We start from the raw sequence: 25950 nt of genomic DNA, 5'->3' as shown, positions 1-25950 counted from the left end.
AAGTGTACTTCCTAGGCATAGTGCTAGCTTGTGACATTCATTGGTTTTATGTGGATGATTTCAGACACATGAAGACATTTATGAAATGAAAATCATCTGAAATGCTAGATAAAATGGTACACATTAGTGAGAAGTTACTGTTCAAGTTGCCAGAAGCTGTAGCATCCTACAATTTTGTCTTCTAAGAACTCTTAAAAAAGATACCCGTTAAAAGGTGGACCTTGCTTTTGTCCAGTCTGGCATGCCCTTCGACACCTGTCAGCAGCCCCCTGTGGAGAGCTTTGCCGAGGTGCTGCTGAGGACTGGGAAACTGGCAGAGGCCGAGACAGATGGGAATGAAGGGTTTCCGACCACAGAAGGTAAGAGGGGTGGCTCCCCACCCCGACGCAGTGTTAAAGAACCACGAGCCTGGGTGCATGTGAAGGGGAAAAGTTGTACAAGAGAGTAGAACTTTGTTAGCTTCTAAACTGCCTTGCTCTGTAACTGCTTCACGGTCTTGTAATCACTTTCTTGACTCCTGTAACTATAAGAGCATAACCGAACATACAAGATGCCTGACTGTACCAGACTTCATGAATCTATCCTTGGAACTAATGATCTCACCCCACTAGCTGACCAGAAGAATGGCCAGGCTTTTCTGTCTCACTTTTGTACCTCCTGCTTGTGCATCACATAAAAGTCCTAGATCACCGGACATCAGTGCCTGATATTCTGGGAGTGATTCCCATCAGTGCCCATTGACGTAAATAAATCTGCCTCCAAATTCTGGGTGTCATTTTGGTGTTTCTTGTGCCACCGCATATGGATGGATGAGGAAATGGTAGTGCAGTTTTCAGTAGTTTCCAAATGTCAGAGCCAACAGTACCATTTATGCCTCCGTTCACTTTAAAGCGTTTACTAAGAACCTGTTATTTCTGTGGATGCCAATACAGGATTTAAAAGGATGCATAAGATGTAATTCTTAGTCTAAAGTAATTCCCTTAGCAGATGGTATCAGGTGCTCAATACCTGTTTCTTTCTTTCTTTTATTATTAATCAATTATAGATCTGATTGATTATAAAGATTTTCTTTTTTCTAGTTAGATTTTTTTTAAGACGGGTTCTGGTTCTGTAACTAAGGCTGGCCTTGAAGTCACTATGTATCCCTTTCCTGGGCCTCAGGGTGATTCTCCTGCCTCAGTCTCTTGAGTGCTGAGGTTACAGGTATGCACTGCCACACCCAGCCAATTTAAGGAGTTTTCTGTGTGGTGGCATAGATGTAAAGTTCCTGAAAAAGAAGGAAGTGCACTGTTTCCTCCTTATCATCTTTATTTCTCTTTAGGGCTTCAGGGTTTATCCCTTGACTTTATTCTTCCCTTTTGCTTCCTCTCCCTCCTACCATCCTAGTGAGTACCTCACGATTCAAAGGCTGCTGCTCCTCCAGCCATTGAGTCTGTATTCTGGGCCAGAGCAGTGGGTGGTGTCCTTGGAAGTTCTGTCTGCGACTCCCATCACATATTTCTGTCTCCTCTTGCTGCCAGCGTACTGGGATAGTGCCAGCCAGGCCGCCTGAGCCATCACTGTGTTGAGTAAGGGCAGAAAAGTATATGTGGGCAATAGAACTGCAATTTCCCCCCAAGACTGATGGTATAACTTTTAAAAATAATAATTTTCTTTAATAGTATTTACATACAGGAAGAGGAGAGATCAGTACTGCTTCCCACTCACTGTGTGGGTTCTGGATCCTGGAGGTTTTTATGACCGTTATCAGCTCCCTCTGTTTCTAAGCTGTATGTTTTCCTTACTAAGTTTAATCTTGCAGTCTGGGCTGTGTTTGTTCTTTCTCCAAAAGCCTGTTATCTAATTCCTGGTGGGGTTTAGAAGACCTCTGTATAAAACTGTACTAGCATTACCCTTCCTCCACTGAATTATTCCTCGTTGCTTCTTTCTTTCCTTTTTATTGCCTGGTGGGTCACGGTAACGTGTGACCTCCAGTGCAGCGGGTATGCGAGTCGCTGTGGATGAGTGTCGGCATACCTGGTCCATGGTGCTTTGCTTTCTTATGTCGCGTGCAGGTTACATGCATGTGAGTTTGAGGATCTCACAAAAGGTAAACCAAAACCAAGCAAAAGATTACTCAGGTGACACGAGGTCTGAGAGACGGAGCACTCCTGCCGGTTGCTGTGTGCTGAGGTGACTGCTGTGGCCAGGTCGAGTACTTAGGCAGGAGGCCTGGCCTCGGGGGTGCTTCTGCCAGGACAAGGAGTGCTCAAAGGGACTCTGGGGTGGTCGCCTGGATGACAGGCTGTGCTCCAGGCTTGTTGCCAGCTCACCTAGGAAACGTCTAGACCCGGGGTATCAAATCATCGTAAATATCTAAAATAAAAGTGCAGCCCTTGCAGCTGTGCGGCTGTTAGTGATTCAGAGCAGCTTTCCTGAGTTGGAGTGAGGGTTTTTACTGCCTGGTGAGAGTGATGCTGCCTTGTAGGTGAACCCAAGGTCAAGTTTCCTCATGACTTCCAGCTCAGGGAAATCACTGCAATGTTTCCTCCCTTCCCTTGGGCTTAGTATAAGCTTTGTATTTCATTACACACATTCAGAAATGTTAGCATGTCCTATGTCTGTGAGTAGCATGTGTGATCTAGTCAGACTGCTGTAAAAGTATGTCTGTGGGAACTTAGTGACAGATGCAGTCCCTGCCCTGGGGATAAGTCCGTGGGCGTGTCCCTCCTCAGCGTTATTGCCCTTCTGGTTGGCTTTGTTTTCCCTTGTTTGTTCCTGTGTGGCATTCGTTTCAGGTCTGTGGGGTACTTTTCAGAATGTCTTTAGTGGCAGCATATTGTCATCACTTGAGGACGCCTTGATTTATGGAAAGAGCTAGATGGATGGTAAATAAGGGGAAGATTGAGTTGATGTTATGACGAAAAGATGGGACCAAAAGATGGTTAATAATGGGACTTCAGTTCCCAGGTGGGCCTGAGCCTGGCTCTGCCCACGCTACACGAAGGAGAGTCCTGCAGCAGCCTGGAAATTCACTGCCCCTCGGGGATTCCTCCTCCAGAACAGGATAATTTTGATGAGTGGCTTCAGATATGCTTGTTTGAAAATTGGCCTCTTTCGTGCATAACGAGGGGAAGTAGCTGAAGAAAATTAAGGTGGACGTGGAGAATGACTTGGCGAGGTTGCAGTTGAAGGTCATGCAATAAAGACCAGCAGAAAAATGAGATGGAGGAATTATCAGTAGGGGACACAGTTGGGTTTCCTCTTACAGCGGGGGCTGGAAGCACTGCTCAACACATGTCTGTTGGACATCAGCACCAAGTGGCAGCTGTGGGCTGTGTGTGCGGGGGAGTTTGTATAGTGTGTAATTGTGTGTAACTCCTACCAAGGAGTTCAGGACCTCTTGTGGACTGAGTTTACATAGTTTTTCTCGCTTTAACTTGTAATACCCAAATTCACAGCTTAATCTGTCCATCCTTCAGTTTTTAATAGTATTCTAGGATACAGTCACTAATACTGTATGCCTTTGTGCCCATAATTGCTCATACAAAATTTGTTTGGGGGCCTTCGTATTGTATTTTCAAATTATCTATCTGCACCTTTTCTCTTGTTCTAACACATTCATTCTGGAAGCGCAGGGACTCTGGTCCTTATCTTACAGTTGTGTCTAGTTCACAAATGTTTTTCATTGATCTTGAGTGAATTAGGAAATGGGCTCTGAAATGAGTGACTTTGTTTGGAAAATGTCTCCTAAACTATGCAGGTTTTTTGGAGACTTGATTGGCCATCCATTTGGTTCACGCAGTTTGGAAAATACACAGGAAATGGATATTTAGAGAAGTACAGAGAACGCTCATGTTTTATCCTATGAATCATCTATGGAGGACATTGAATTGTGATAAAATACCCAACACTCAAAGTTAAAGGGGGAAAGATTTATTTAGCTCACAGGTGGTAGAGTTTTCAGCCATAATCGGCTGGCTCTAAGACAGGGTGGCATGGACATCACAGAGGAGAAACAGTTTATGATCTCAGAAGGTAGCAAAGCTACAAGGGTTGACCCCAGCTCTTTCTGTCCCTCCTATCTTACCTAGGCTACTAAGGGCAGGCAGTGCCTGAGAGCCTAGCATTGCACCATGAATCCATCGCAGCATCACACACTCTAGATGAGCCACCTCTGAAGAAGTCCCATCTGTGCCTCTGTGGGGCTTTGGGGGACATGGAGACACAGCCACAGCACACCGTCTCTACGGTGTGATCCTGTAGCATGTGTGCCTCAGCGAGCTGTTTCTATCATTGAAATCTCTTAAGAGGTTCATCATCACTGGCATCGATATCAGCTCTACTCGGTTATTATGCAAATGACTGAAATACTCATCTGACCAACGGAAATCTGGGGTATTTCTGAAGTCAGATATCACTTACTTTGGGTGCTTTAGGTGCCACTCTCCTTCTTCAGTGAAAAGCTTGGGAACCTGTGTTTTAAAAATGAAGCCTTTACATTGATTATCCATGAGCACCTGGTATTTTTCACTTAAGCCCTCAGTATGTAGAATGCTTACTTATTAATACTAGCCACATACGAGCACAGAATTTATTGACAAGGTGCTCTCTTTTATTAAAGCCATGACACTGGTGGGTTTTCACTCATAAAATTTTGTAAAGAAGTTGTTAGGGATAGTTTAACGACATGCACAGAGCAGATGATTGACTTTTTGCGTGGGTGATGAAGAGGGTTGTTCTCAGAGAGTGAAGTCATGGCAGTAGTGTCATAATCAAGAGGCTCATCCTGTCTTTGCCCGCGCTGGGCTGCGTTTATGGCTCTGATTTCAGGACACTTCAGTACTCGTGTGACTGCCTTTCACATTGGCTGTCACCACATGCAGAATTTTACAGCCTGGCCTGTAAAAGGACGCGGCCCCTGGAACCGTGGCCATGGATACCTTCACCCCACCTGACACTGTCCCAGTGGGTTCCCTCCTCTGGGCAGGGTCACTGCTTAATGCAGGTTATAAGATTTGTGTTCAGATGGTGCCAAGGGTTTCTATGAAAGAATCTTGTGAGATAATTATCTGCTGCAAGTGTGCAAGTGTGGTGGTCCATGTGAACGTGCGAGGGTCCCACACACAGTAACACTTGCCCCTGTCTCAGTTCTCCTGCAGCTGGCGAGTGATGCTTTGCCCAGTGACATGACCTTGGCCCTCGCTTACCTCCTCGCCTTACCACAGGTAAGTTGGTCCTCACAAATGGCGAGTTTTAAAGAATCCAAGGGCTCTGTTCTGGGGACCCTTCTCAGTGGAAGTGTCTCGCCTGCTCATGCTCACCACAGCTGAGAGGACCCCGTCGAGTCTATGGAGGGAATCCTGCAGTCTAGTGTAAAGCCTGTCTTTCATCCACCTGTCCCTCAGAGCGCCTGCCTAATGGCGTCTTCTCAATTTTCACGCCATCACATTTAAGCGTAGCTTAATCTTGGGTGACGGGATGGAAGCTTGTACCAGATTCCTGGGGTAATGACAAGTGACGGAGTGGCTTGTAGTCTCCTGCTCACTTCCTTCATCCACATTGACGACATCCCGCTCCTCCCTAGGTGTTAGATGCGAACAGGTACTTTGAGACGCAGGCACACTCAGCCCTGTCCCTCCAGCTGGCAGTGTACTACTACAGCCTCCAGATCTACGCCCACCTGGTGCCCGGCTTCAGTGACAAGTGCCACCCTCTATACAGAGTGAGTGCCCTGGCCCCACCATATTCCCGAGGCGGGTGGGTTCGAGCTCTTCCTAACCAGGTGCAGCCCACAGCCCTCGGGGCACCATTGCCGTCCATCTGCACTGAGAAGTAGAGCTTCTCACACTTGCTGTGCCTGTGACTCTTCCCATATTCGTTAGAGAAATTGTATTTCAATTACCCTCCTGAAGAACTGAATTGCCACATTTGGGAGGAAAATAGTATCTTGGTTACTTTTCTCTTATTGCTGGGACAAAATACCCAACACCCAAAATTAAAGAAGGGAAGGTTTATTTAGCTTACAGTTTTTGGAGGTTTCAGTCCATAATCAGCTGGCTGCAAGGCAAGGTGGTGTGGCACTAAGGCAACACTTCAAGGCAGCAGCCAGAGCAAAAAGGAGAGAAGAACAAGCCTCTTTTCCTCCCTTACATTGTATACCAGCCACGCCCTCCCTCCAGGGCAGGTGTACCACTCACAAAGTCTCTGTGCCCTCCTCTTGTACAGGATGAGAATATTTACAAAGTAAGGATTCTGGCTCCTTGCTGAGTCAGTTAAACTTCTAACTCTCTGAAATTGATACAGTGTATCAACCATAATAACATAGAATAAGTCAGTTCATCCCACCTTACATTTTTAAGTTTTTGGTGTTTTTTTATGCTTATATTTTTTATAGTCTGTGATATTTTACAGTATCACTCTGATACTGAACCACAAACAATTTTGAAACTTACCCAGAAAGCCCTTTGCAGTCTTGCTAAGAGCCAAAGGCTTTCCTTTGACAAGTCTCGCCATGGAACTTGTGGAGGAAAGGGGTGTGTGCGCTCTAAATGGGAACCTAGGTGTGTGGAGCAGATAGGACGGTGGGCAAAGGCAGCTGGCCCCTCCCTGTCTCCAGCCTCTGTCCCCTCTGCAGTCACCGGGCAACTCCGAGGTCCAGTGAGAGCAAATGCTGTAGAAACTCAAGGATGCTGCACCTGCGGAGGTGCATGAGAGACAGGAAATGAGTGCTGGGTGGCCGGGAGGTGGAGCATTTTGAGAAAAGCAGTAAATATCTAGTAGAGGCAATAGGTGAGAGGCATAGACCTTCCTTCTTTCCACACCTGGAGGGATCCACAAGGATTGAGTTTATGGTGGTGATAGGAGCCATGCCTAGCTGTTAAGCTGGGCACACTGTGCTGATTTCCAGTGTTACTTCTTCAATGCAAAGAAGAGAGTGTCTCTTTGTGCATTCTTTCTGCCACATGGGAATATGAAAGTTGCTCTGCAGGGACCAGAAACTTTCTGCAGGGCACATAAGACCCTTGGTAGGTGTTGGCAGTGGCAATTATGCACATTCTTCTGTGCTGCCAGTTGGTAGGACTCCTCTCCACCTGGCCTGGAGGTTTGTGGAGGTTTAACTAATGGTCAACTTGAAACACGGAACTGAGTGCGGTGCTGGGTGTGGAAGATCCAACTGAGGATGGTTGCCAACAGCTAAAAAGAGAACTGGAGCGGAGATGGCGCACTGTTTGATCTTCTGGAGAAGCTTGTCTTGCTGGCTTTCCTGCTGTGAACTCAGCTGCTATCATTATTGGAGGAGCTTGGTTCTTGCTGTCACTGGGGATGGCTATGGTTTTTTAAGGGAGGTCTGGTCTTTACCACATGCATTGCTTCCTTACTCCTATGCCGATCCCTCAGCCTGCTGGCTCAGATCCTTTGTCCTGCTGATGCAGACTTTCTAGCTTCCACCACTGAACTTTGGGCTTTCCTACTGCTGATCTTTCATACAGACTTGGATGAGACTTTGTTGTGGGCTCTAGGCCTCCAGTTGGACTTATGGGAGACATTGTTATGGGCTCTATGTTTTCATCTGGACTCGTGCAGGACATTGCCATAGGATCCAGGCCCTCAGCTGTATTCTTTGGGTCTCTAGCGTGTAGACAGATTTGTTTCACTCTTCTGCATTTGACTCTTTGGGTGAAAATTATAAAATAATCCTATGCATTATGCATCCTGTAGTAAATCTGTTCCTCTGTAAATACTGACTGCAACAGAGTTTGTATCACAAGTTACATCAGAATGCAGAGAGAATGTCAAGTGAGGTATTGTGCTGTTGAGGCTGGTGATGAGTGTGGAGATACAGTGCACATCAGCCCAGCCTGCAGAGCTGGTGTCAACAAGCAAGCTGGCTTCTGAGTGCTGTCCTTAGACCAGGGAGCTGCAGAAGTCACTGTGCCCATGGTGGAAATTCAGAGTGGTCCCATGAGAGGTCCAGCCAGCAGATAGAAGGAGACTAAGTTAAAAGGCAGCCATAGCCACACTGAGAACTGAGGCATGGGAACCCCTTGTATCCAAATCCATTGCCAGAAGTAGTGTCTATGCAGCTGGTTCCTAAGTACTCTCCAGTTACAGTTAGATTTGGTTTGTCTACTCCATTTTTCCCTTTGGCTGTAGCCATATAGGACTTAGCACATGCTCTACCCTTTGATAGAAGTTGTCTTCCTGTTTTTCGAACTGTATTTGTCACTTTTTCATCACTCAGGCAAAAATTCCTGACACCTGTAACTCAAAGGAGGCTAGATTGATTTGCCTCATGGTTTCTGTGGGCTCAGTCCCTGGCTAGCTAGATCTGAGGCTGAAGGGGCACGGTACAACAGTGTGGCAGAGAAGGGCTGTTTGATCCATGGCAGACAAGAAGCAGAGAGAAGGGAGGAGCTGGGGGCATACCCTTCCAGGTCACACCCCAGTGACCACCTCCAACCAGACCCTGCAGCACGTTCAGCCCGGGACTCATCCGTGACGGATTCACAATGAGCACAGCACTGTGATCCATACCTTCTAGGTCCCCCATAGGGTTCAGTCTCGTTTGAACACAGGAGATTTTGTGGGGGACTTTTTAGATCTAGACCGTAGCACTGGCCTTTCTGCTATTGGTACCTGAGGACTTAGCTAAGATATAAACTCTTCTAAGGAGACTTCCTGACACTTGCCCAAGTCCCATTCTTGTAGTTCCCTAGCACCCTGTGCTTACTGTGTCACACTGTATACAATCAATAGCTCAGTGTCCTCCGAATAGACTGAGTTTCTGGGGGGCAGGGCATGTATGATGGTAGTGCCTCCCTTGGTACGTAATATGTGCACACAGAAAATTTTCTAAATGGATGAAAGGTGGCTGTCTAGCTTATTATGTATGTTATTCAGATACAGGTGTTTTGACTGAAGATGTTTCCTTGTGATTTTTAGGAATAGGACTTAGTATCTGCATAGGGGTAGGGAAAAATTAAATAGAATAAGGTTGACTTGCTCAGTCCACCTGCTGCTGCATTTAAAGATTTCTTTAAATGGTTTTTACCCACGCTGGCAGCTGTTTCGTTAAGAGGAGCAAGGGAGACTCTCAGGTGTAGTTGGCAACACAGACCGGACCCTGGTCAGTCTCTTGTGTGGGTCTGGTGTGTTAGGCTTGCTACCCCTAGAGATGCTGACTGCTTGCCTGAGTTAGTGGTGTGTTTCCGAGAACCAGGGTACATTCTGGGGTTTTCTGTAGTACAGGTGCATGCTAGTTCAGGACCGAAAGAGCCAGAGGTCTTGCTTTAAAAGTGGGAGAGGTTTTCCAGGTGAGGCACAGAGCAGAGGCACTGAATGCGTCCCAGATCCACATCCTGTCTTCGCAGCCCGCTGTGCCTGCTATCTGTGCTGGCTTCAGGCAAGGTGCGCCTTGGTTAGGTGACCACAGCTGAAGGGCCAGTGGGTGTGGGTGGGCACTACCCTCTCTGACCTCCCATGCTCATCTTGCCATAATACATGTCCAATGGATCATCCATTCCTTCCGCAGGCTGACCCCAAAGAGGTGATCGGGATGGTCACCAGGCACGTGACTCACTGTGGACTCAAAGCCTGGCCGGAGGCCCTGGCCCCACTCACCTCGCAGCTGCACCACTACAATGAGCAGCTTCTGGACTTAACACAGGCACAGCTCCTGCAGGGCCTGGGGAAGGGCGTGGACGTGCAGCGCTTCACCACTGATGACCAGTACAAGAGGGAGACCATCCTTGGGCTGGCAGAGTAAGGGCACCTTTGTGTCTCGAGGGGCTGGGTCCGAGATGCGCACAGACGGAGCTGTCAGAATGCTCGTCTTAGTCCTCTGATGACCCATGAGTGCTGCAGCTGTCCAGAGCTTGGCCCCTCCTCCTGGCCATAGAAGAGATGCGTATGTCTTTCCAAACAGCAGTAGATGCTTGCGACTCAGCAAGTGCTGAGACTGCTGGTTGTAAAGTTCCCCAAGCCTTTGATTCCCCTGTGCCAGGAGGATGACATGGTAGAGGAAGTAGGAGAGGGTCAGAGACAGGTGACATGATTACTGATGGACTTTTAAAAGTCAGATTGCTGAAAATCTCACTCTCCCAAGTACATGTCAATTAGGCATGGTGGTGAACGCCTGTAATCTCAGCTTCTGGGAAGGCTGAGGCAGGAGGATCTCGAGTTTGAGTGCTGGCAGTTTAATGTCTTGAGTTGTGTATAAATTAGATCCCATTAACATAATATGTTAGGACCAGACGTGGTCTCTGCAGGTGCCTTTGCCTGCCCTGGGCTTCTGTAAGGAAGAGGAAGAGAGGCCACTACTCTTGTCACCTCTGTCAGAGGCCAGGAGTGGCTGTGCTTCTCCTATGGGCCTCCTCCCTTCAAGGGAGGTGCAGCCCCTGTGGGAGGATGGTGCATTTTGATGCTTTCTGAGCAGGTGTTGCCTTGGCTTTGAAAACTTAGTGTATGTTTGCTGTCTAGTTTTGATCAGTGAGAAGTGCCCCTGTCAGAAGGGGAGGCTGCGCGCCCACCTTCGTTGGTGCTGGTTTGCAACCTGGGATGTTGTGTTTCTCACACCACAAGTCTCTGAATGCTTAGCAGGGTCAAGGCCTCAGGCGTACTCCAGAGACTTTATCTGTCACTCGTCCTCCTTGATGATGTTGAGATGGAATGTGGTTTCCCTGTTTTTAGCTGGGAGAGTAGGTGCTCAGGTATATGCAGTCAGTGGCCCAAGTTCTGTAGCTGGTAGCTTGCGTCTTTGAGCAGGCGCTGTCCTGAGTCAGAGCGTCACACCTCCTCAATGCCCTCTTCCTGCCCCTCAGGGCAGCACTGTGCCCGGCCTTGGGACTGAAGTGGAATCGCTGTCCACAGAGAGTGACTCTGCTCCGTCCATGGTGCTTTAAACTAACAGTGAGCCTGATGACAAGAAGGGTGGTCACCCATCTTCATTTACATCCTTGAGAAAGAAGCTGAGTTGTTGGGATAGCTGATAATTTCATACTGGCTTGGCCTTGTTTCCCACTAGAGATGCCTAGCCAGGACCATGCAGGGTGTGGGGAGATCCCAGGACCATGCAGGGGTGAGCAGAGATGTGCAGGGACACGCAGTCCCTGTCACTCACCCTCTTCTCCTGGAGGTTCCTGGTTGTATAGCCACTCAGTGCCTGGTTTGGCAGCTGTTGTACACTAGAAAAAAGAGCTTCATTATCTTTGTATTATACCACAACACCTGTAATGTGACTCTAACTGTTCTGTATAAGTTTTTCTTCTCCCTTCTCCCTCTGGGTGACCTAATTGATATGTTAACCATTGCGGCCCACTACAAATAACAGATGTGGTGCTAAAATAAGGTAACAAGGGTTGTTAATTGCTGCTAGACTCCTCTGTTCTCTGCTGAGGAAAACAGGATCTTCCCCATTAGCCATATCCTGATCCACGCCCACGACCCTCTTACTTTATAGTGATATATACTTAAAGGTGGCAAATATAGAGGAACAAGACACACAGCTTTTACAGTCTCCAACTGCAGTGTGTCGCTGGGCCCAGGATGAATCAGCGCTGCCTTTTTAAAATACGTTTTTCCCTCATTTTTTGAACTCAAGTTTGGGGGCTCATTCGTGGATTACAAGAACAGCTACCGGCAACGCTGCAGCAACTCTTTTGGAGGCTCTCAGAGCTTTGAGGAGCTGGGCTGGCCACGCAGCCAGGTGCTGATTCTCAGCCCGAGCACTTCTCTTTGGTTGGCTCTTGAGCCTCATGCCGAGTTCCCGCACCTTCTGAGAGGTCTTTGTGCAGAATGAAGGCGTTCAGGGAGTGGTGTCTGAGATCCTTAGTTACATTTTGCTGGGCCTGTTTTCCTTTAAAGTGTCTAGCTAGCATATGCTGTTTGAAGCATGTCCTAGAGGACAAATACATGCTTTTGATAAATACATAATAGACTCTCCTCTACATTCTGTTGCGTACAAAACCACACTGTGGTCTTTGGATGGCTTGTTTAAAATGCCGCAGTGTTCCGCAGGTTGGCAGTTTGGCCAATTCTGATCTGGATTTCTGTGTCTCAGGTAGACGAACTGTGTAACCTACGCTGTCCTCTCTGCTGCTTCCCTCACACTGTGTCCTGCAGCTGCCTTGGTTTCCTTGCTCTTTGTTGCCATTTTTAACAGCCAAGTTCTTTCCTTTGCGTGCCTGTCTTTCACTGTCTGCACCTCTTGGATGACACCGTCTCAGTGGCCAAACAGGCAGCGTTGAAGAGTGTGTGACACTCTGGTTCCTTCCTAGCTGTGTCAAGGGGTAAACGCATCCACACAGCTGGGTGTGGGGGTGCAGATGCCAAAGGCAGGAGTGCTGAGGCAGGAGTGTCTCGAGTTTGAGCCCAGCCTGTAGAACTCAATGGCTTAGTGAGACCTTGTCACAGGATGCAGCTCAGCACAGCTCCAGACAGGCCTGGGGACAGAGCTTAGTGAGCAGGCCCTGGGGGAAGGTCGGTTGGGAGCCTCTGGTGTGGACCAGATGCAGGTGAACGGCTCTCGCTGCAGTGGGGAACGAGCTCTGAAACCCACTTCCTGCGAGGCGTCTTAAATCTGCACCCTCCAGTGCCCTCTGCCCACCAAGTCCTGTGTTTCTTTGCTTCCCTCCCCTGTGCCTGCCGGCTGTCCCGAAGAACGCTAGAGGAGACCATGTATAGCCTTGTGCTCTTCCTGGCTCAGCGCTGCGGCATCTCCTGCTGGGAAGTGTTCATGACCCACCTGGAGTTTCTGTTCACCGATAGCGGGTGAGTACCTGCGGCCATGCCCTGCTGTTGGGAAGAATCTGGAAGTACTCGTCCAGCAGAATTTAGAGTTTCCCTCCTCAGCTACAGTGATGTATATCTTGGCACATTATCCTCTCCTTTACCCTTTCAGTACACTAGTGTACTCGCAGGCCTTTTTAGCCTTTATTTTTCAGTAGCTCTAGTCTCACATTAGATAATTTGATCTGCTGTGTGTTTCACTGAAAGATTTTTTGCTGGGATTCTGCTCCCATATTAGACACGACATGATGCAAGAGCCGCACTGTGGCTGTCTTGGAATGTGCAGTTTGCAGTGGGGGCAGATGGTGGTTATCGATGTCCTGACTCTGTGGGAAGTTAGAACTGAGTCCCCTGTGTGGGAGTCTGACAGTTAGGGCGCCACTGAGGTGCTCAGCAGTGATTGGAGAGTCCCTAGTCCTGCTGAATCCCCACCATCAGGTGTGAACAAGGTGGAAACAACCTGCCGGGGTGGGCGGAGGGGAGGCTGTGGTGTTTGCTTGATTAAGCCTGCAGTGGCAGCCTGTGAAAGGACAGTGTGAGACCAGAGGGTGTAGAGACACAAGGGTGATTTGAAAAAGGGGGTGAATGACTGACTGCATTTTTAAAAGTTGGAAAAGGTACAATGCCACAGAGTCCCTTCGAAATTCTTCCCCTCACTTCAAACACACTCAGCCAGTGGTTCTTGCCACTTTCTGCAGCAGCTCTGAAAGTCCTCTCTCTGGGTGTCTTTAGGAGGTGTAATAAAAACTGCCAGCCTTAGCCATGGGATCTGGCACTATGCTACTTCCTGCTCCCTGAAAGCCAAAAGGACTTCGAAGGAGAAATGTATGTTTCTGAATCTCTTTGGGACACGGAGGTGGCCAGGACAGCCAGCTAAGAGGACTCTGGAGCTGCTGCAGCAAGTGGAGGGAGTATGCTCGGAGTGAGGAGAGGATTTTGTGGGGACTTGTAGTGCTGTGTCTTTCACTGTAACTAATTTTGAAAATGAAGCACACTCCATTTTTTGGTCATACCTTGCATGTGTGTGCATCTTGCCCTTTTCCATGAACTGCTTTGTGTACCTCAGGACTCCGCCAGTGGAGGTCATCCCTAGATGTCACTCAGAAGCTCTTTTTTTGGGAAAGAGCTCCACCTACTGCTTTTCTTTTTAAGTGGCCTGACTCAGGCACTTTGTTTCAGTAAAGTGAAGAGCACCATACTTACTGCAAGTTGATACCTCGCTGCTGAGTGAATTCAGTACAGTTCCCTACACTCCAAGAGGAAGGGAGCCGTGCTCTAGGTAGATGATGTGCTGAGGCGTGGCAGATCTTCCCATCCTTCTCTTCCTGTCAAGACAGCAGGCTTCTCTGAAGGCCAGGCAGGGACCTGACCTCTACCTTCAGCCCCTTGTGGCTGCCGCCCCAGGCCTCTTTTCTAGGGAGTAGATGGAGCCGTTTTCACTGCCCTTACAACCAGGTATAAATTACTTTCAGTGAGCTAAGGTCAAAGGCATGGGAAGAATAGAAAGTGACAACCCAGAGGATTTATATAGTCTCTTTCCAACAAGGAGACCAAGCGTTTCAAATATATGAACCAATTCGCCCTCCTCTGATCCCTGGGAAAGGGAGGCCATGTGGGGGGAAGTGATTAAAGGCAGATAGGAAGGCTTTGTGTAACAACCTTGGATTATCAGGGAGCCAGCATGGTTTCCTATCGCTCCCATTTTTCTTCCTTTATTTTTTTATGGAGAGTGAAGCAGGCTGACCTTTCCGAGGTTCTCTGTATCTTTCTGTTTCCCTGGCTGAGTCTGATGAAGTCAGAAAGGGAAAAGGTGGTAAAGTAACTCCCGTTTAGTGGAGGTACCTTTGCTTCGATTCCTGAGGAAATGACACCCTGGCACCAAGTTGAACATTAATTATCAGGCTAAATAAATGAGCGAATTGCAGTATGAAAAAATCAATGGTAAGGTCATATCAAAAATGAAAATTAAATATTGTGGATAAATAATTATGGCTGGAGGAAGTGCCCACCAGATTTTTTTCCAACTGCATCTGCCGTTTGCTCTCTGAGACTCTTCCATAAGTGGGAATTCTTTCTTAGCATGTACCTGCATGCCCCCAAGGTCACACTGAGTGTCGGCGTGTCAGAGGAGACTCTGCGTTTGTTCCCGGGTTGCTGAATTCCTCTCTAGGGCCACACCTCATCCGAGTGCTGCCCCTGCTATCATTTCCCACACAAAGAAAAGAAAGTTGGAAATGGTAAAAAGGACCATTGCAGAGGCAAAGTAGAAAGGTAAAAGGATTAGAGGAATGTCACGGGAGAAGAGATTACAGGAATTTAGTCTGTTACATGCAGCTTCAGGCAAAGGAGAGACAGGAAGAGATGGTGTTTACAAACTGCACCTCGCACTGGGGGAGACGTGTGCAGCCCAGAGCTCCACGGGGTCTAGTGAGGACCTGCGATGTCAGGAAAATAAAGCGAAGCATCGCTGGACAGCATTGAAGGGTAATGAGGGAATTTAAAGGGGTGGGCAGATGCCATGAAAAAAAAGCATAACAAATGCAAACCAGTGGGGATGAAGATAAAAACACATGGGTATACCATCCTTAGAGAGTCTGTAAATCTTGCAAATGCTACAGTGAAACACAGGTAGCTAGCTGGTAGCTTCTGGTGTGGGGTTGATGGGGTGAAGAGGATGGGGTGAAGAAAGAGGCAGGAGGTGGCTTTCCCACTCCCAGGGCTATGCTAATTGGGCTCTTGGATCTTTGGATAGTGAGAGCTATTTTGTAAGCCCAATGGAATGAATGATCCTGGATATATATGTAAGAGAGCCTGCTGTCAAACAATTGCTAGGAGGCCTGGTATCTTCAGACAGTCTTTACGCAACAATCTTTAATATTTTATTTCAAACAAAGAAACAAACGAACAAAGACAAGAACTCTTCCAAATTCCTAACACATCCTTAAGCTACAATTTAGGACCAACTGCATCATCAAAGAGAAGTAAAAGGAATTAAGAAATGTCACGTACATGCACAAATGTCCCACGATTAATGCCACAGTCATATACATGCACTCATAAAAATAAAATTAAAAAAGAAAAATAAAAAAGTAAGTTATTTATGCCCAGTGATGCACACACAGGCGACTAAGTCACTTGTTCCTCAGAGATTCTAATAGGAGGCCTGAAATCCAACGACTTTTAGAGAGCAACCTGATAATTGCAAGATGGCGTTAGGGTGGGGTGGGAGACTTTTCGTAGGTCTGTACTGGGATCGGGCACAAGTGTTACAAACATTCTGTTCCTGTCGCAGGCAGAACTGTGAAGATGTGGGGTTTGGGTGGTATGTATTGTTCTCTCTGAATTAAAGTCTTCTGTTTTTTTTTTCTTTTTTGTTCCACCTCTTTCAGGTGCATTCTTTCCTTTTATGACAGGTCATGTGATAAACCCGAGGGGAGTAATAAATGCCAAAATGCTGTTATAGCTAAATGTCATTACTTTTGTTATTTTTTGGAACAATTGCTCTTTTAGTTTTTATTAAGATTTAGTGGAAATTGCAATTTTCTATTTGAGCTTGAAAGTAACCTGGTAAATTCATACCATCATCCATGTACTTTTTGCACAGTATGATGATTGCTAAAGAAATATGAGGCTGTCTTTTGTAACTAGATGCAAAAGATAGTGTGAATAAAGCATTCCCCAAAGGGAACTGCATGGATTTGAGAGCTCTACTGAATGGCAGGTCTTTGAGAAATAGCACTGAGAATCAAATTGAAATGTGTACAAAAAGTAAACACAGCCCTATCTTGTTTTTCAAAATTATACAGAAGCCTGCTTTTAAGAAAATGCACAATGATTTAAAAGCAATGTCTCTAAATACATGAAGTAATTTAAGCTGTTCATGATGTTTAAGGAGCTGCATTACGATATAAATGGGTGCACTACTTAATTTCATCAGAAATTAAGTGATGGATCTCGAAGTATTTAGTAAAATAACTGAGCCACTTTGATGGTATGGTTTTAGAAGTTTATTTTATAAAAGAAATTATAAGAAGCAAAGCAATTACCACGTAGGTTCGTAGCCTGTGGTAATCACAGTTCACTGTTGGATTCTGGGGGAGACAATGTATCTTAGAAGAAAACAAAGTTATTACAAGTGGTGTGTGTGTGTGTGTGTGTGTGTGTGTGTACATGTGTGCGCGTGTGTGTATGTGCATGCAGCTCCAGCTAGAAAATAAAGCTTGCCTCAATAAGTCTCATGCTGGCAGGAACATGCTAGCAGGCACGTATGGCCACACGTTTGCTTTGCTCAGTCTGTACCGTCCCATGTATGACATTTTTGGCAACAGAACAAATAGAGCGGGGAGTTGTCCTGTTCTTCTCAGGCTTCTCAGGAGGCTCATCTTACTGCTGAGCTCCTTTTAGACAAGATGGAATATATAACCCTACTTCTCCCCATCATGATTTGTGGATGACAATTTTACTGAAGACTTTCAAGATCCACTAAACACTAGTACAGATAGTACTGAGGATCAGTACTGTCATAAGGTATCATAAGGTAGTCCTGCATCACAGAAATGCAGCTGTGATGTACGCTTTGTAACCTTTGGTTATAGTGATGAGGACATCTTCAGCTCTGTCCATTTGGTGAGGCCTTTCCTGTTTTGCTTGTTTTCATTTGGACTTTGTGACTGATTATTTGGGACATTATTCTGCATCAATCTCGTAGGCAGACTGATGGGTCTATGTCTGTGATTTCCAAGTGGATGCTACAAGGTTTTGTCTCCCCAGTTACAAAACCTTAAATTCCATTAGTATTTCCCTCAACTGCATGGCTTTGTTCAGGTGAGCTGATTTCCTCATCCTTTTCACTGTCCTGCTGATACAGAAAATGGCTCTTCCTGCTAGAAAAAAAAAGCTCACTTGTTGCAAAGGGCAAACTTTGCAGTGCTAATTTGATGAAAAGGGTTTTATAAAGCTTCATAACTTAGGTAGGAGACAAATAACTTTTAGCATGAACAGATCTTAGATATGTTTGTTTCCTTTATCCCATAAAAATATGGTTGAGAGTATTATTTATGTTCCAGTTTTATACAGCTGTCTAGTGTACAAAACAGGTCCTGAAGCAGCCAGAAACTAAATGAATAAGGACACCCAATAGAAGTTAGATTGATGTTCAAGTTTATAGCCACAAAAAATTTCAATAACATTATACAAATTTTCTTTTTTTGCATCAGTTAGAATTTAGATATGCCCAAATAGCTTACTATGGTTTGGATAAATATTATCCTGAGGTCTGTGCCCTAGGGGCTTGGTCTCCAGCACAGTGATTTGGGGAGGGGGTGGAATCTTCAGGAGGTGTGGCTTAAGGGAGCACTGTCTTTTGGGGACATGGCCTTGAAAGTGACTGTGGGATCTTGGTCTATTCTTTTTCCCTTTTGCTTCCTGGCTGATGATAGAAGCAGCTTCACTCAGCCACAGCCTCGCCACCATTGCCATCCAGGATGTCTACCAGAGGCCCAATGCAATGACTGTGCCTTGTACTAGACTTCAGCCTCCAACACTATGAGGTGAAATAAAACCTCTCTTCATAAGTGAATTGTCTTGGCTATTTTGCTATAGGACAGAATACTGACTAATGCAGGTCTCTTGCATGAAACATTGCTACAAAAGATATTTTTAACTACATATGTATAGAGAGCCTTTCATGGTCCTCATCAAAGTCTGGGAAGTTTATATTTATAATGCCATGGGAAAGTTATTGGAATCCTAGCAAGTTAATTCTAATTTACTGCTACCAGTACAATGCATGGTGAGAATAAGGACATTAATATATTTGTGGGGAGCCAAAGGAGTCTTAAGTTCACCTAGGGTGATGGTTTACCAGAATAAAGGCTTTGACCCAGGGCTGAACCCAAGTTTTATTAATTTGTGGAGAAAGGAGTATCTCGAAGATGAGTGACCATGAGAGTGGCAGGAGTATATGGGTGCTGTGAGCTGAACTAGGTGGGAGGCCTGAAATCTCCTCTGCAATATTCAGAGAGAAAGATATGCAGAAAGAGCCATCCGCCTAGCACAATTTGAGGTAGTATCTAACTTTTTAGGGTCACTGCATCAGTTCAGATGTGTTATCATTTATCCCCTGGGAAGTCCTAGCCATAAGAGGCTAGGACTTGAAGCTCAACATCTTGGACCATGTTTGTCCCTCCTGCCCAGCTCACACATGTTTTTTGGAGCAAAGGAGCAGGACATCACTGACCTGCCACTGTTTTTCAAAGACTACACATCAATACCTCGGTTAAATCAGTTTGCACTGCTCAAAACTAATCGAAGGGATAAGGGAATGTCCTATCTAGCTCTGTATCAATACATGGAAACAGGACCAGGCTTGGTCAAGATGGAGATAATTGTTTTCCTTTAAAAGAGAGTCATCCAGATGGTTTTCTACATGTATGTGGTTCCATTATTCAGATTTTCTCACCTGTTTTCCTTTTCTTTTGCTTACACTGGCCATTTACTGAGAATAACTATTTAAAAATTATCATTTGAAATCTTTTAGCACTTAAAAGTTATTATAAATGCTGTGAAACTACCAATATAGCACTTGATCAAAACCCATGTGGATACCTAGGAAGAATAGTCCAAAATACACTTAGGAGGACTTAATCTCTTCGACAAGTGAAAAATATTATACATAGTGGAGTACCTGAAGATTAGTAGGTGCTGTTTCTAACCTTCTGTGGTTTTGTTTTTTATAAAAGTGATCACTAAAAAAACCCTCCCTTTTATTAGTACATTTTTTAGTGCATAATGTTTAGATTCCTTGTGTGAAGTTGATACATGTTCCTACCACATCCTAATTCCTTATTTTCCCCTTTCCCTTCCTTCTCTTCCATTCCCTCTTGATCATCTCCACATTTGAGAAAGATGCATATCCCTATTTCTTACCATTTATTTTTATTTTGTTATTTATACCCTGGGTTTCTCGTATGAGAAAAATCATGTGATTTATTTCACATGTGTTTGACTTATTACACTGTGTCTGGTTTATTTCACTTAACATTATGGTCTCAAGGTGCATCCATTTCCCTACACAAGACTCAAGTTTATCTTTCTTTATGGAAGCATACACTGTGTGTAAATACCATTTTTCTTCATCCATTCATCCACTGTGGGACATCCAGGACATGTCCAAGATTTAACTACTGTGAATTCTGCTGCTGTGAACATGGGCATGTGTGGATCATTATAATATGATGTCACTAATTCTTCAGAAAGGGTGATAACTGGGTCAAATATAATTTCTAGTTTCAACTTTTTGAGGAATCTCCATAGGATTTTCTACAGTGGTTGTACTGGTTTACATTCCCACCAACAATGTAGAATGGTTTCTTTTTCCCTGTAGCTTCACCAGCAATTGTTACTACTGTTTGGTTTCTTGGGACAATTTCAGTGAATTTTATTAACTCACTTAAAATTACAGAAATAGTCCAGTAGACAAGTACCTGCTTTAATTATTTGTAATTAAGTAACTTTATGCTTTTTCTCCTCTTTCAGTAAAAAAAGTGAGAAGATAAAATCAGAATACAAAACTAACCAATCTTCTGTATACATAATGATAAGTAGTGATAATTATGCACCATTAGGAACACATATTCTTAACACATATGAGCTGCAAAGACACTAGTCTGAGTTTCTGATAATCCAAAAGTTATTTCCCTAGCACAGCAGGGAGAATTCTTTTCTTTTGGAAGGAAGGATGTCCCTAAATCTCTGCCTCTTTGCTAGTTGCTTTTCCCTGCAGGGAGCCCTGTCTTAGTAGGAGCATAAATGCAGGTACCTGTTAGCTAATCGATTATTGGGATTGATTAGCAAATAAGTGCTCTCCACAAGCAGGGATATGAGATGAGGCTGTATGGATTTCTCTCACTCCTCACTGTGTCTGTGAAGTAGATTGGGTGTCATTCCAGTGTGGAGAGTGCTTGTTCATTTCCCATTCCCCACACGGGCTCTGCAGGTCAGTGGTGTTCCTCTCCTCCTCAGCAGGGAACTGATCAGCTATCCAAGGTGAGACCTGCTTCCTCCAAGGTCTCTGACAGCTCCCTTCAGAGTTGGCCTTGTTTCTCTCCTCCTAGTTCCAGGAAGCCTTTTATTGCAGAAGTTGTGAACTGCGCTGTGTCTCAAAGAAGGAGCTGGAGGCTACTAGAAGAAGGAACAGAAAACAAAAGGATGGGACTGTAGTGTGACCTTTGTGGACTCTGGTGGTGATTGTTCCTTCCAAAGAGAGGCATACTCCATGCACTCCCTTCTGGAAATAGACCTAGCTGGAAAATAATCAGCCTTGAAAACTAGAGACCAAAGTGCCCCATCGGCTGAGCAGCCATCACAACCCTTGGCTCGGTAATGCCTTGTGAGGACAGGTTGACGAGGCTGGGGGTTTTAGCTCTAGGTTTCCAGGCTGATTATTTTCCAGCTAGTCTTATATTTAAGGAAACACAGTAGCTACATGTATTTAATATGAATCTCCAAAAGCCAGTCTTATATCTACATCATATATGCAATCATATATCAATATATGGGCACATGATATATGAGAATAGTTAAAAACAGGAAAAATGATCAAGGCTTTGTTTTTTAACATTCATTTAGTTTTGAGCTAGTCTTGGCTAAGTCAATAAAGGACCCCTGCTGGCCTCAGGCTCCGGGAGCCCTTGGATTACAGGAGTGTGGTAAAGGTTCAGTTCGAAGATTTTATTCCTAAAAACTGTTTTCAGGACTTTGTCTCAAGGAAATTTCAAAGTTGTCACATGAGACCAGGGCTAGATGAAGACTCTATTATAAATGTATGGTTGTTTTTTCAAGAAGGGAGCAAAAACTGGCTAATCCCTCCACTAGGGACCTACTTGCGGTCCATTCAGCCTTCAAAGAACACTTCACAGGAACTTGGCCTCGGAAGGGCACTTCCGTGACAGCTGCTGGTACTCTGAATTGATAACCATGAGGCCTTTAAACAGAGCTACACCCTGAATCCTTTTCTAAAATTTAATTTTTGAGACAGGGTTTTGCTAAGTCTCTAAATTTTCTATGATGGATTTCAACTTTCCATCTTCCTGCCTCAGCCTTCTGGGGTGCTCCTAACTGCAACCTAGTTTTAAAAGCCGGTCCCCAGGTAGAAGAGGATGGATGCCAATTCTAAGATTTCTGATTCCTTCCAAGGAATTTCCTTTCCCTTTCCTTTTCCCATTCCCTTTCCTTTCCTCTCTCTCTCTCCCTCTCTCTTTCTGTTTCTTTCTTGCATTTTTTTTTTGAGACAAGTTCTCACTATGTAGCCCAGACTGGCCTTTAACTCACAGCAATCCTCCTGCCTTGGCCTCCAGAATGCTAGGATTACAGCTGTGGACCACTAGGCCAGGCTGACTGTGTTCTTTTGAACAGTGACTTGATTGATGTGATTTTTCCTACACACGAGCCTTGTCCGCATCAGGGTTGGATAGCTTATATTTGTATGCTTCAGAATACCTTCCTCTTTCCAAGTGGTTTTGCAGCAGATCTGAAAGGAAGGTGTGGTTAGTTACCTCCTCTCCACGAAGCCATCCAGGGTCCTCATGAGGAGGAGCCCTTGGTTTCCCATCCTTAGCTGAGGGTCTTGGTTCTTGCAGACATGAGCCGGGACTTGTTGAGCACTCAATTTGCAGTGGAGCAGGAGGCTCCAAAGAGCCAGAGTCCACCGAGGTGCAATTCATGCCTGTCCTTCACTGGTGGGGACAGGATACTCAGAGACCTGCTGTTTTCTGTGGCACAGATGAGCATGGAGGGGTTGGGCCCTGCTCCTACCAAGTCCTGGTGGTCCCAGGCTTCTCCCCAGAGGAGATGGAACAGAGGGTACAGACACCCACCAGGGTGAAGAATGACTCCACCCACATCTTCTTCCCCTAAAACTGCAGCTCCATCCCACTCTGCTGCCACTCCACCTGGCCAGCCTGCTGGCCACCTGAACAAGTGTCCCTGCTCCTATGGGTACCCTCCCTGCCACTCAGCAGTCTCTGCCTCCTGTCACTGTCTCACAGGGGTTCTCCACACTCACCAAGCCTCCTCTGCTCTGCAGAAAATGGTGTCCACTTTCAGCGTCTGGGTGCCAAGTTCTCTCTGGGTGATCTTACGGTATTTGAGTGTGTTTTTATTTGTTAAGAAATGATAATTTTGCTTCACCCAAATTATAGAGGCATTTGAAGGGGTTATCAGTTGGGTCACAATGTTTGGAAGATGTATTGGGAACGAGTCTAGCTCCGGGCAGGAAAACAAAACAAATTTTGACAGTTTGGAACTGACTCAGACCTGTGCAAGGGAACACACCAAGCCTCTACTGCTAAAAATGATTTGCCTCATAGGGAGAAAATGTAGCAAGATGGCATGCATTTTTCTTCTCTTCACTTTTGCTCCTAGAGAAGGAAAAGCTGTAACTCTAAGGTCCTACCATAAATAATTAACTTCAAACTGTATGCAGAATTTTTGTCATATTCCAAACAGATGCATTCAGGAGATCTGATTATGCCTTTGGGTTAAATGTGGAATTTAAATTTGTGGCAAGGTAAACATGGATTTTACTGATGATTGAATCATAAGGAAAGGTGTACAGAGGCCAAGAACATGAGATTCAGATTCAAGGCAAGGATTTCACTCTTGCCTTTGCTACTTACTAAGCCTGTCCCTCCGGGAAAACTCATTTATCCTTCCTCAGTCTTAGAGATTTTAGCTGAGAACATTGCTGTCTGCCTCAGAGACTTGTGAAGATTTAATGACATAATGTATGTGGATTTTGCACACTGTGGAATATTATAAAAATCTTAGCAAGTATTTACCTTTGCTCTTTCAAAAGCAGAAACATATGATTTAAAAATCTATACATTGAGTTGGCTCTCTCTCCAGTCAATGAATTGATATAAAGGTTACTGCAAAAATAAAGCATCATGCTATTTTACCTTTGTTAGCTATGGGATGCAATCACTTACATTTAATGTTGTCTGATGGTGTTACTACAAACACTGGCGTCTGGGATTATGAACTCAGAACATCAGAGCTAGAGGAATCTTGCAGCTAACTCAGCCCAGTTTCCCTTGATCTTGTGTGATGAGGTCCGGGGAAGGAGTAATGTTTGCCTTGTTTCACCAGCTTCCTGTGGGTGACGCAGGGCACCAGTCACACACTGAGCACTTCCTCCTCTCTATTCACAAGTGCCACACTTGTGCAACAGGAGAGGCAAATGGCTGTGCAAGAGGTCATCAACATAGGATGAGCCTTTAAATTAAAAAAAAAATATTACAGTCAGTGACCTGTTGCCATTAATATTACTCCCTCTCATTCTAATGCATTTTCTCTATTGTTCTTACCACTTTTTAAGTCATTCTTGGAGTCCTCTGTTGATATCAGGCTACTTCAGCTCTTCCCTGAGGTCAAAATGGCCAGGAGAAAGGGATGTTTTGAATCAGTTTGCTTATCAAGGCAGCCAGACAACACAACTAAAGACACTCAGGAAAGAGGACTCCAGAGCTGCTGCAGGAAGTGGCAAGCACAATGAAATGAGTGTATTTTTTCACCTTTTTTTGGTACCAGATCAAACTCATGATCTCATGCTTGCCAGGCAGGTGCGGTGCCGCTGGGCTATATACCCAGCTAGAAGGAGAATATTGAAAGAGAAAGGAAGTATTTTGAGAGGAACCAATGGCAGTACGTCTTTATTGTAAGTTTGCAAATTGGTGCAATCTTGTACTTTTGGGAGACTGCCACCTGTCAACCTAACTGCCTGTGTTTCATTGCTATGCAGTTTCTCAGGGGCAGAGCTATACAGCTTTCCTGGGCAGAGCTTTGTACCAATGAAGGAGCACCCCTTTTGCCAATCAGCTGTGGGTGCTCAGTGAGCCTTTAGCTCCATTTACTCACTGAAATCCAGGATTCTCCGTGGTGGTTTTCCCTGAGGCTGAAGTACTGTTGGTCATCTAAGGCCTGGGCAATGGTGCATGACAGTGGTAGATTCCATCGCTTGTCTTTTAACCAAAGTTTTCAACTTCCTCCAAGTTTCTTTAAAGGAATGACTTGCCTTCCTAAAGGGAAATTTTTGTTTGTTTGCTTGCCTGTTTGTTTGCCCTCTGTTTTTTACTAAAAGTGAAAAAGTGAAATGGTACAGGAAGGGAGGACTTCAGGTTTTGCCTTCTGAGGTTCTGCATCAGCCGTGCATCTTGACAATTCCTACAGAGGTCAGAGAGACAGGAACGTGGGTCCCTGAGCACAGGTTCCCCGGAGACCCTCGAGCAATCAGAGGAGCTTTTTGTTTTTTGCTTCTGATGGGAAGAAATTTCCCACTGGCCTATAGGGCACTTTAGAAATCAGTTGAGTTCCTTAAGTGCCTTTCTGACAGTCCTTTGATAACAGAGGCATGGTCGTAATTGTCCTGGAAAAGGTCCCAGAAAGAGACTTTCTGAAACAAGTCCCCAAACGTCCTGCTCTCATGGCTAATGGCCCTGCTCACAGATTCTTCCCAACGTCTGATGGCCTTGGCTTGTGTCCGCCTCTCTCCCTTCTAGCCCTGATAGGAGGAAAAGGGCTGTCCCCCAGCCTGATGTGGCCACTCAGGCAGTGTGATTGTTCTTATCTCAGGGGAAGACAGGATTGCAGTGAGACGCAGGTCCAGCACTGGGGCGTGGGACCTGGGTCTGGCTCTGAGCTTTCCACTCTTTCCCACAGTGAGACCTCATCTCAGGCCTGTTATTTTTCATTGTGATGTTTCATTCTCATGGCCTTCCATTAAACGGTTTGGGGTAATAGAACAAGGCTTTTATAATCACAGAGATTGGAGTTCAGCTGCCACCTACGACTCATACTGTTGGCGTTCTGGAGCAGGAAATGCAGAACTAACAAGTCACTGCTTCCTTATGAAGAGACCACTGCATTCATGTTAGGGAGAGTTTACACCAAATCCGTGCATTGCTTGCTACTAATGTTTCTGTCTACTGTGTAGAATATAACGGATTGATATGATAAGATGTGAATGGAAGAGAGAGCAAAACAGAAAGGAGAGAGTACTATTTCAATTAGTTATCTTTCCACAAGATCAAGAAAGCCAAATGTTTTGTATTTGTGTAGCCAGTTGTTATACCAAAAGGCTTTCCTGGAGGTGATAAATTTTAATTTTTTTGTGTGTTTAGCAAC

At 45.3% G+C, this 25950-nt stretch overlaps 1 pseudogene; it reads left to right on the top strand.

Moving 5' to 3' along the window:
- Positions 1-25950, top strand: part of LOC100719074 (NBAS subunit of NRZ tethering complex-like) — a 228700-nt pseudogene that overhangs the window by 145068 nt on the left and 57682 nt on the right.

The sequence above is a fragment of the Cavia porcellus genome, unplaced genomic scaffold (assembly GCF_034190915.1).
Source record: "Cavia porcellus strain 051 isolate PalLab524CR breed Dunkin Hartley unplaced genomic scaffold, mCavPor4.1 scaffold_8, whole genome shotgun sequence".
In the NCBI taxonomy this organism is placed as follows: Eukaryota; Metazoa; Chordata; class Mammalia; order Rodentia; family Caviidae; genus Cavia; species Cavia porcellus.
The sequence above is the reverse complement of the archived record's forward strand: the minus strand, read 5'-3'. Positions and strand labels throughout refer to the sequence as shown.